The sequence below is a fragment of the Bufo bufo genome, chromosome 7, assembly GCF_905171765.1.
Source record: "Bufo bufo chromosome 7, aBufBuf1.1, whole genome shotgun sequence".
NCBI lineage: Eukaryota > Metazoa > Chordata > Amphibia > Anura > Bufonidae > Bufo > Bufo bufo.
In genome coordinates, this window is record NC_053395.1 from 155,198,520 (window position 1) to 155,210,815 (window position 12,296).

Genomic DNA, 12,296 nt, shown 5'->3' on the forward strand with positions numbered 1-12,296 from the left:
GCACCTTTCCCTTTACGCCCTACCGTGTGCCCGTACAGTAGTTTACGGCCACATATGGGGTGTTTCTGCAAACTACAGAATCGGGGCAATAAATATAGCATTTTGTTTGGCTGTTAACCCTTGCTTTGTTACTGGAAAAAATGGATTAAAATGGAAAATTTGCCAAAAAATTTAAAGGGTTTCTATCACTTCGTATGACATATTTAGCTGTCAGACACTAGCGATCCGCTAGTGTCTGCTCTAACAAGCCATCCTAATATGATAGGCTTTGGGGCAGCCGTTTTGCTAAAATAACAACTTATATCTATATGCTAATGAGCCTCTAGGTGCTATGGGGGCGTCATTAGCACCTAGAGGCTCCGTCTTCCTTCATAAACTGTCGCCGCCCAGCGCGTCCCTCCAGCCCGCCCATCTCCTGCTGAATGCGATCCTCTCCGTGCGCGTCTCTGTTCTGCGCATGCGCAGTGAATGTCTGACCGCTTCCCTGCTCAGACATCTCCACTGCGCCTGTGCCGATGACATCATAGTGCTCCGAGTTGTTATTTTAGCAAAACGGCTGCCCCAAAGCCTATCATATTAGGATGGTTTGTTAGAGCAGACACTAGCGGATCGCTAGTGTCTGACACCTAAATATGTCATACGAAGTGATAGAAACCCTTTAAATTCTCAAATTTCATCTCCATTTCCAATAACTCTTGTGGAACACCTAAAGGGTTAACTAAGTTTGTAAAACAAGTTTTGAATACCATGAGGGGTGTAGTTTCTAGAATGGGGTCATTTTTGGGTGGTTTCTATTATGTAAGCCTCACAAAGTGACTTCCGACCTGAACTGGTCCTTAAAAAGTGGGTTTTTGAAAATTTCAAAAAGAAATTCAAGATTTGCTTCTAAACTTCTAAGCCTTGTAACGTCCCCAAAAAGTAAAAATGTCATTCCCAAAATGATCCAAACATAAAGTAGACATATGGGGAATGTAAAGTAATAACTATTTTTGGCGGTATTACTATGTATTATAGATGTAGAGAAATTGAAACTTGGAAATTTGCAAATTTTAGAGATTTTTGTAAATTTGGTATTTTATTTATAAATAAAAATGATTTTTTTTTACTCCATTTTACCAGTGTCATGAAATACAATATGTGCCGAAAAAACAATCTCAGAATGGCCTGGATAAGTAAAAGCGTTTTAAAGTTATTCACACATAAAGTGACACTGGTCAGATTTGCAAAAAATTGCCTGGTCCTTAAGGTGAAAATGAGCCTGGTCCTTAAGGTAACAAAGATAACTCCACTTTCTACATTATAGTAGATATCAAATATATGCCAACAGACCGGTTTTCTTTCTTTATCTTACTGTAGCTGCAAACCCCAAGATTACAGGTCAGACTTTATAGTTATGAGCAGTAGTTATTTATCTGTTAGTAGGTATTTTGTCAATTTTAGCTAATTATTTACCGTAGTTCTAGATAGAAATAAGAAAATATCCTTACCTTTATTTAGACTTTCCATCTGATGTATGCTCTTAAAAATTCATTGAGTTCATTTTAAATAATTATCTGTGGAAAATGTTTCTAACTCATATACAGCGTGTTCACCTCTAACGCTGTGGTATGTTAAGTCTTCCTCTTTCTGATTTCCTCTGCTGGTACTTGAGGTCGGTTTGAGGGTGATGCAATAACCTCCACATATCAAGAAGCTCCGTACAGCCTACGCACTGAGGTATAAAACACCAAAGAAATATCTACTAGTCTTAGAGGAAACAAAGAGAGAAATACTAGCGGCACTTAGCAGAATATCCTCCTCTTCTTTGCTGCTATTTTGTTTGAATTTCACACCAATGCATAGGGGTAAATGTAGTAATTGCAGCTGCTATGAGACTGATAGGCTGGAAGACCCACACAGATACAGGAACAGCGCTACTCAAGGGGAAACCTGCTACACTGCAGATTCTGACACTCCCACATACCTCTGTGAGGCCTCATGCTTATGACTATGTATTTTGCGATCCCAAATTGCAGATCTGCAAAATACGGGTACCATTCTTGTAAAACTACTTTTTTTGCTTAAATGAGTCCGTGGTCCACATTTTGAGGCCAAGTATAGGATACGTTCTATCTTCCTTGTGCTCTCCGCATCCATATGGACCAGGGACCCATTAACCCTGGAGGAGCTGCAGAGTTCCACAGCAGAGACTTGAGTATCTGTACATAGGACGGCAATAAGCCGTACGCTCCATAGAGTTGGGCTATAGGACAGAGTGGCCAGAAGAAAGCCATTACTTTCAGCTAAAAACAAAAAGGCACGTTGTGAGTTTGCGAAAAGGCATGTGGGAGACTCCCAAAATGTATGGAGGAAGGTGCTCTGGTCTGATGAGACTAAAATTTAACTTTTCGGCCATCAAAGAAAACGCTATGTCTGGCGCAAACCCAACACATCACATCACCCAAAGAACACCATCCGCACAGTGAAACATAATGGTGGCAGCATCATGCTGTGGGGATGTTTTTTAGCAGCCGGGACTGGGAAACTGGTCAGAGTTGAGGGAAAGATGGATGGTGCTAAATACAGGGATATTCTTGAGCAAAACCTGTACCCCTCTGTGCGTGATCTGAGACTAGGACGGAGGGTTCACCTTCCAGCAGGACAATGACCCCAAACACTCTGCTAAAGTAACACTTGAGTGGTTTAAGGCAGGGGCGTAGCTAAAGGTTCATGGGCCCTGGTGCAAGAGTTCAGCTTGGGCCCCCCTTCCCTCATTGCTTTATGGCCAGGGGCAGGGAAACACATAGCCTTCCTGCTGCCTGAGGCAAAAATTGAAACCGCACCCCCCACCATGCCAAATTCTTGACCTAACACCTTCCCTCCAGCCAGAGGTGTAACTTGACCAGCATGCACCTTCTATAAAACAGGTGTCTTCTCATGTGGTACAAGGGTCTTTAGGGCCCCTCAGGCTCCTGGGCCCGGTAGCGACTGCTACCTCTGCACTCCGTATAGCTACGCCCCTGGTTTAAGGGGAAACATGTAAATGTGTTGGAATGGCCTAGTCACAGCCCAGATCTCAATCCAACAGAAAATCTGTGGTCAGACTTAAAGATTGCTGTTCACAAGAGCAAACCATCGAACTGGAAGGAGCTGGAGCAGTTTTGCAAAGAGGAATGGGCAAAAATCCCAGTGGTAAGATGTGGCAAGCTCATAGAGACTTATTTAAAGCGACTTGGATCTGTGATAGCCGCAAAAGGTGGCTCTACAAAGTATTGACTTTAGGGGGGTGAATAGTTATGCACATTGACTTTTTCAGTTATTTTGTCCTATTTGTTGTTTGCTTCACAATAAAAAAAAAAAAAACATATTCAAAGTTGTGGGCATGTTATGTAAATTATGCAAATCCTCAAACAATCCATGTTAATTCCAGGTTGTAAGGCACCAAAATACGAAAAAAGTCAAGGGGGTGAATACTTTTGCAAGGCACTATATATAGCACCCGATGACACGTTCCGGCCAGCCAATCACTGTAATGCCAGTAACCAACATGGCTACGGCATTACAGTAAGTGCCAGTACTTCCCCGCACGTTTATTGACAACAAACGTGCGGGGAGGAGACTTGAGCATCGCGCTCGAGCACACGCTGTGTTTGGCCGAACACCGCAATGTCCCGAGCATCGCAATGCTCGAGTCAAAATGGTGTTCGGCCGAGCATGCTCTCCCAACACTAATTATCACCTGTCCACCTTTCTTATTACTTACAGCTTCTGCAGTACCCCAGGGGAACTTGCAAAATGTTCTTGTTATGTCATGTTATTTAAACGAGTTGTCTCACTTCAGCAAATGGCATTTATCATGTAGATAAAGTTCATTAATTTTTCCATCACATTATATACTGCTCATTTCCATGGTTATGACCACCCTATAATACATCAGTTGTGGTCGTGCTTGAACTCTATAGGAAAAAGTAATGCGGGGCAAAAGGGGCAGCGGCCCCGGGCCCAGTTGCTCCTGGGGGGCTCAAGGCACGCTGCCTCTTGACCCCTGCTGACCATTGGCATAGCGTGGGGGGGGGCCCGTTGCCCCAGGTGCAAAATCCCAGGGGGCGCTAGCAGGGCCAATTAGGCAGGGTGAGGCGATGGCCCCATGCGGCGTGGCCCTGGTGAAAAGTGGGGGGGGAGGTGGGGGGCAGCAAGGCACAGGGAGATGAGCGCTCATCTCCATAGTCATCTGTATCACAGTCCTCAGGACAGCGATACAAATAGATGTGCTGCAGCAGGGCAGGGGAGGGAGAGGCGTCTCCCTTCCCCGTTCCTCTGATAGGCTGCAGGCACTAGGCCTGCAGCCTATCAGAGGCCAGTGGAGGTGGCGCAATGACGTCATCACGCCGCCTGAGCCGTACAGAGTGGGACACAGGCCGGAAGAGGCCTGCATCGCATCGCTGCCAGCCTGATGGAGGTAAGTATAAGTGTTTATTTTTTTATATGGTACTACTTACTGGCACATGATTGGGAGGCATCTATGGTGCACTTGTTACTGGCACATGATTGGGGTGCATCTATGGGGGCACTTGTTATTGGCACATGATTGGGGGGCATCTATGGGGGCACTTGTTACTAGCACATGATTGGGGGCATCTATGGGGGCACTTGTTATTGGCACATGATTGGGGGGAATCTATGGGGGTACTTGTTACTGGCACATGATTGGGGCATCTATGGGGGTACTTTTTACTAGCACATGATTAGGGGCATGCATGGGGGCACTTGTTACTGGCACATGATTGTGGGCATCTATGGGGGCACTTGTTACTGGCACACGATTGGGGGCATCTATGGGGGCACTTGTTATTGGCACATGATTGGGGGGCATCTATGGTGGTACTTGTTACTGGCACATGATTGGGGCATCTATGGGGGTACTTGTTACGGGCACATGATTGGGGGGCATCTATGGGGTACTAGTTACTGGCATATGATTGGGGGGCATCTATGGGGACACATCTTACTGGCACATTATTGGGGGGCACTGTGTTGGCATCTATGGGGGCACTACTTACTGGCACATTATTGGTTTGCACTTTTTACTGGCACATTATTGGGTGGCACTATGGGGGCATCTATAGGGGCACTTCTTACTGGCACATTATTGGGTATTTTATATGGGGGAAGGGGGGAGAGGAAAACTATGGGGGCTTCTACCGAGGTCACAAAGAAGGGGTATTTTATATGGGGGGCTCTGTATAGGGGCATTTTATACTGGGAAACATTATGGTGGGTACTATGGGGAAGAAGAGAGAGGAGTACTATGGGCTCATCTATGGGGGGCACTAAGAAAGGGTATTTTATACTTGCAAATTATGGGGGACACTGAGGACATCTACTGGGGCACTATATATGGGGTATTTTATTCTAGCACATTATGGGCGCACTATGAGGGCATTAGCTCAACTGGGGGCATTAAAAGGGGGTATTTTTGCACTGGCACATTATAAGGAGAATTATTACTACGGGGGGGTATTATGATGGGCTTTATTACTACTGGGGGTCTATGGGGAACATGACTACTAGTATGGGCACTATGGGAGCATTATTACTTCTAAGGCACACTGGGGGCACTGTAGGAGCACTATTACTACCATGTGTGCTCTAGCAGAGAATTATTCCTATTGGTGGGACTTTTTGGAGCACTATTACTGTGGGGGCACCCTGGCACAGCCTGTCTCAGCTTACCACAATTGTTTTTAGTGAACGTTATGTTTACACTATTAGGCGGGTTTCACACGGGCGTTGCGTGAAAAGGTGCGGGTGCGTTGCGGGAACATGCGCGATTTTTCCGCGCGAGTGCAAAACATTGTAATGCGTTTTGCACGCGCGTGACAAAAATTGGCATGTTTGGTACCCAAACCCGAACTTCTTCACAGAAGTTCGGGTTTGGGATCGGGGTTGTGTAGATTGTATTATTTTCCCTTATAACATGGTTAATACAGAATGCATAGTACAATAGCGCTGGAGGGGTTAAAAAAAATAAAAAATTATTTAACTCACCTTAATCCACTTGCTCGCGCATCCCAGCTTCTCTTCTGTCTTCTTTGCTGTGTACAGGAAAAAGGACCTGTGGTGACGTCACTCCGGTCATCACATGGTTCATCACATGATCTTTTACCATGGTGATGGATCATGTGATAGACTATGTGATGACCGGAGTGACGTCACCACAGGTCCTTTTCCTGTACACAGCAAAGAAGAAGACAGAAGAGAAGCCGGGCTGCGTATGCAAGTGGATTAAGGTGAGTTAAATTATTTTATTTTTTAACCCCTCCAGCCCTATTTTACTATGCATTCTGTATTAAGAATGCTATTATTTTCCCTTATAACCATGTTATAAGGGAAAATACTAATGATCGGGTCTCCATCCCGATCGTCTCCTAGCAACCGTGCGTGAAAATCGCACCGCATCCGCACTTTCTTGCGGATGCTTGCGATTTTCACTCAGCCCCATTTACTTCTATGGGGCCTGCGTTGCGTGATAAACGCACAATATAGAGCATGCTGCGATTTTCACGCAATGCATAAGTGATGCGTGAAAATCACCGCTCATGTGCACAGCCCCATAGAAATGAATGGGTCCGGATTCAGTGCTGGTGCAATGCGTTCACCTCACGCATTGCACCCACGCGGAAAACTCGCCCGTGTGAAAGGGGCCTTAGTGTCAGGGGCACTACAGTATTTGCTGGGCGCAGTTATTTTAGGGCACTGTGTGCCAATAATTATTAAAGGGCACTATCTGCATGGTACTACTATTATCAGGGGGTTTATCTGTTTCTGCAGTATAGTATTAGAGAGCACAGCGGCACAGTATTGGGGGTGGTAGAATGATTTGTCAAGAAGATGGGAGGATGATTGAAAAATAGTAAACTAAGATTTTGTTTGTCAAGCTGCAGAGACGAGAAATGGCTGAAAAATGGTGGTCTGGTCTGAAGGTCTGAAAGGAGAAGATGAGGACAGAGAACATCTACATCAAAGAGACGTCACTGGATGTAAGAGGCATGTGGCGCTGTATTACCCTGTATGTAGGGGTGAATAGAGGGGTTAGTAGTACAGTACTATCTGCACATTGTAAAAAAAAAATCTGCAAAATACTATATATTTGTGTCAGAAGTTGTACTTTTTTAATTTTTAGAATAATGATACGGACATTTTATTTGATACTTTTGTGCTGATTCTTTTTTTTTTCTCTATATTAAGGGACACTATAGTCACCAGAACCACAACAGCTAAACGTAGTAGTTCTGGTGTCCATAGCATGTCTCTGCAAGCTTTTTAACAACCTCAGCCCCCCTAGCTTAAACACCCTTAATGACCAGACCACTTTTTACACTTCTGACCTACACTACTTTCACGGTTTATTGCTCGGTCATGCAACTTACCACCCAAATTAATTTTACCTCCTTTTCTTCTCACTAATAGAGCTTTCATTTGGTGGTATTTCATTGCTGCTGACATTTTTACTTTTTTTGTTATTAATCGAAATTTACCGAAATGTTTGCAAAAAAATTTCATTTTTCACTTTCAGTTGTAATTTTTTTTTTTTTAAAACTACATTTCTATATAAATTTTTCTTTAAATTTATTGTTCTACATGTCTTTGATTAAAAAAAAATGCAATAAGTGTATATTTATTGATTTGGGTAAAAGTTATAGCGTTTACAAACTATGGTACAAAAATGTGAATTTCCGCATTTTGAAGCAGCTCTGACTTTCTGAGCACCTGTCATTTTTCCTGAGGTTCTACAATGCCCAGACAGTAGAAAAACCCCACAAATTACCCCATTTCGGAAGGTAGACACCCTAAGGTATTCGCTGATGGGCATAGTGAGTTCATAGAACTTTTTATTTTTTGTCACAAGTTAGTGGAAAATGATGATTTATTATATATTTTTTTCTTACAAAGTCTCATATTCCACTAACTTGTGACAAAAAATAAAAACTTCCATGAACTCACTATGCCCATCACGAAATACCTTGGGGTGTCTTCTTTCCAAAATGGGGTCACTTGTGGGGTAGTTATACTGCCCTGGCATTTTAGGGGCCCTAATGTGTGAGAAGTAGTTTGAAATTCAAATGTGTAAAAAATGTCGTGTGAAATCCTAAAGGTGCTCTTTAGAATTTGGGCCCCTTTGCCCACCTAGGCTGCAAAAAAGTGTCACACATGTGGTATCGCCGTACTCAGGAGAAGTTGGGCAATGTGTTTTGGGGTGTCTTTTTACATATACCCATGCTGGGTGAGAGAAATATCTAAAAGACAACTTTTCCCATTTTTTTTATACAAAGTTGTCATTTCTTTCTTTCAAATCTTTATTTATATATCAAGGCAAAGATATACAGGGTCAACGTTCAAGTTGGTATACATTGTAGCACATCTGTTTACATCATCTGCTTTGACGTTGTCCTTCCCTATACAATATTTACCTAACAAAATCATGAAAGGCAATAATAACCATAAAAGGAAGACAGACAAACAAACAAACATAACCTGGATCACAGGTAGGTGTGCACATCAGTAATACTGCGACTGGCAGGGTGCAGTTAGGTGCGAAACGTTGCTGAGACAAATAAAGCTATGGCCGGTTTATCATTGTAAAGGAGCCATCAGCTATTGATGTCAACAGACCGTATCAGTTAAAGAGGTCTAGATCTAGGTGAGAGTGCTAAGGAAACAAGGAAATTAAAGGTGATTAATGGAAAATTAAGGCATGGGAGTCAGCCCATTGGAAACACACCACGTAAACCAAGGAGCCCAATGTTTAAGGTACTTATCGTGAGAAAGAGTTTCCCAGCTAGATAGTTCTTCAAATCTGCAGATTTCTCTTACTCTTTCTATCCATTCCCCTCTAGTCGGAGCATCTGTCGAGAGCCAGTGACGTGGGACAAGGATTTTTGCCGCTGCCACTAGGTGTGATACTAGCGAGAATTTGGAAAGAGGGTAATCCCTAGTTGGTAGACAAAGTTGTCATTTGACAGAGATATTTATCTCACCCAGCATGGGTATATGTAAAAATACACCCCAAAAGACATAGCCCTACTTCTCCTGAGTACGACAATACCACATGTGTGACACTTTTTTGCAGCCTAGGTGGGCAAAGGGGCCCAAATTCTAAAGAGCACCTTTAGGATTTCACAGGGCATTTTTAACACATTTGGATTTCAAACTACTTCTCACGCATTAGGGCCCCTAAAATGCCAGGGCAGTATAAATACCCCACAAGTGACCCCATTTTGGAAAGAAGGCACCCCAAGGTATTCCGTGAGGGGCATGGCGAGTTCCTAGAATATATTTTTTTGGGCACAAGTTAGCGGAAACTGATGATTTATTTTTTTTTCTTACAAAGTCTCATATTCCACTAACTTGTGACAAAAAATAAAAACTTCCATGAACTCACTATGCCCATCACGAAACACCTTGGGGTGTCTTCTTTCCAAAATGGGGTCACTTGTGGGGTAGTTATACTGCCCTGGCATTTTAGGGGCCCTAATGCGTGAGAAGTAGTTTAAAATTCAAATGTGTAAAAAATGTCCTGTGAAATCCTAAAGGTGCTCTTTAGAATGTGGACCCCTTTGCCCACCTAGGCTGCAAAAAAGTGTCACACATGTGGTATCGCCGTACTCAGGGGAAGTAGGGCAATGTGTTTTGGAAGTCTGGAATATAAATGTCTAAAAATTTTTACGCATTTGGATTCCGTGAGGGGTATGGTGAGTTCATGTGAGATTTTATTTTTTGTCACAAGTTAGTGGAATATGAGACTTTGTAAAGCTACTTTCACACTTGCGTTCAGAGCCGGTCCGTCTGGTATCTGCACAGACGGATCCGCTCCTATAATGCAAACGTTTAGATCCGTTCAGAACGGAAACGTTTGCATTACCATGAACAAAAAAAATAAAAATAAAATTTTTGTTCATGATAATGCAAACGGATCCGTTTTGACTTTACATTGAAAGTCAATGGGGGACGGATCCGTTTGAAAATTGAGCCATATTGTGTCAACTTCAAACGGATCCGTCCCCATTGACTTACATTGTAAGTCTGGACGGATCCGTTTGCCTCCGCACGGCCAGGCGGACACCCGAACGCTGCAAGCAGCGTTCAGGTGTCCGTCTGCTGAGCGGAGCGGAGGACAAACGCTGCCAGACTGATGCATTCTGAGCGGATCCGCCTCCACTCAGAATGCATTAGGACTGGACGGATCCGTTCTGGGCCGCTTGTGAGAGCCTTCAAACGGAGCTCACAAGCGGAGCCCCGAACGCTAGTGTGAATGTAAAAAAAATCTGTTTCCGCTAACTTGTGACAAAAAAAATAAAAAATCTTCTATGAACTCGCCATGCCCCTCAAAAGTGATCTTTTTATAGCGCCGCAGCGATTTTACGGTGTTTTTGCAGTGATCAGAAAAAATAAAATTCTGTCACTGCGGTGGGGCAGACTGAACGCAAGTGTGCGCACAAGATCAGGCCTGATCGGGCGAACACTGCGTTTTTTGTAGAGCCTATAGAACATGTCCTATTCTTGTCCGCAATTGCGGACAAGAAAAGGCATTTTCTATATAGTTCTGGCAATGTGCGGATCCGCAAAATGCAGAAAGCACATTGCCGGTGTCCGTGTTTTGCGGATCCACGGATCCGTGGATCCGCAAAACACATACGGACGTCTGAATGGAGCCTTACTGGGAGGTGATCAATGACAGGGGGGTGATCAGTGACAGGGGGGTGATCAGGGAGTCTATATGGGGTAATAAGGGGTTAATAAGTGACAGGGGGGGCTGTAGTGTAGTGGTGTTTGGTGCTACTTTACAGAGCTACCTGTGTCCTCTGGTGGTCGATCCAAGCAAAAGGGACCACCAGAGGACCAGGTAGCTGGTATATTTATATTAGACGCTGTTATCAAAACAGCGTCTAATATACCTTTAAGGGGTTAAAAAAAAAATCGGATCTACAGGCTGCCAGCGAATGATCGCCGCTGGCAGGCTGCAGATCCACTCGATTACCTGCAGTTCCTGTGAACGAGCGCGCCTGTGTGCGCGCGTTCACAGGAAATCTCGCCTCTCGCGAGATGACGCGTAGATGCGTGATTGTGCCTGAGTCAGCCGCCTCCGGAACGCGATCCTGCGTTAGGCGGTCCGGAGGCGGTTAATGTAAACACTGCCTTTTTAAGAAAAAAGGCAGTATTTACATTACTGCCAAGGAACACCTCTAGTGGCCACTCATCATTATTAGGCCTCTTTCACACGACCGTATGGCTTTTTCAGTGTTTTGCGGTCCGTTTTTCACGGATCCGTTGTGTTTCAGTTTTTCAGTTCCGTTTCTCCTTATGGCATATACAGCATACAGTAATTATCGTACATAGAAAAAATTGGGCTGGGCATAAAATTTTCAATAGATGGTTCCGCAAAAACGGAATGGATACGGAAGGCATACGGATGCACTTCCGTATGTGTTCCGTTTTTTTTTTGCGGACCCATTGACTTGAATGGAACCACGGAACGTGATTTGCGGGCAATAATAGGACATGTTCTATCTTTCAACGGAACGGAAATACGGAAACGGAATGCATACGGAAAAAAAAACGGTTGTGTGAAAGAGGCCTTAAAGTTTACTACTCTACGAGGTGTGTGGATTTTTTTTTTTTGTGTGTGTGTTGTGGTGGAGGGAGTGATTGCATGCTAGGGTGTGGGAAGGGGGGATCCAGGGGGCCCAAGTAAATTCTTGCCCAGGGTCCATTCAATATTAAAAACGCCCTGGTGGCTGGGACTGTGGGAGTGGACATAGGGCGGCGTTTGTTCCTATAGTGTGCAAGCAGGGCCACCATTGCTGGATTGTGCGGTGTTCGTAACCCCTGGAAACGAGCAGTGTATAATGTGATGGAAAAATTTATCAAGCCAGCAAAGTAGGCAATATGGACAATCACAATACATTGGTAAGTGCCTTGTATTAACTTCATCTACATGATAAATGCCATTTGCTGAAGTGAGACGACCCCTTTAATGTTATAGGATATGTTAATGCCTTGTAATTTACATTTATATGGATTAGTAGTGGTTAATAATGCTGATTTTGCCCTTGTAGGAAGTTAGGTGTTGGACTTAGGTCTGTTCCTAGCTCAGTCAGTGCTAGCTGAGGAAGTGAGAGGGATATATGCCCAATCCAGTTTTCGATCCAGCTTCTTCACGAGCAAACCTTGGTAGACAGGGGCAATATTCAAATTCGCGATATTTCGTGAATATTTGGGCGAATATTCGTCATATATATGCGAATTCGAGAATTCGT

The 12,296-nt window shown here is 43.9% G+C and overlaps 1 protein-coding gene across 4 annotated transcripts in view; it reads right to left on the reverse strand.

Moving 5' to 3' along the window:
* Nucleotides 1–12,296, reverse strand: part of ITGB2 (integrin subunit beta 2) — a 183,570-nt gene that overhangs the window by 146,896 nt on the left and 24,378 nt on the right. For 2 of the 4 annotated variants that reach the window (XM_040439673.1, XM_040439669.1), the window contains exon 1: nt 1,488–1,884. The exons of the other annotated variants lie outside the window; for them this stretch is intronic. The gene's annotated coding sequence lies outside the window, so the exon portion shown is untranslated. Of the gene's footprint in view, nt 1–1,487; nt 1,885–12,296 lie in introns of those variants that run through there. 4 annotated transcript variants of the gene reach the window in all.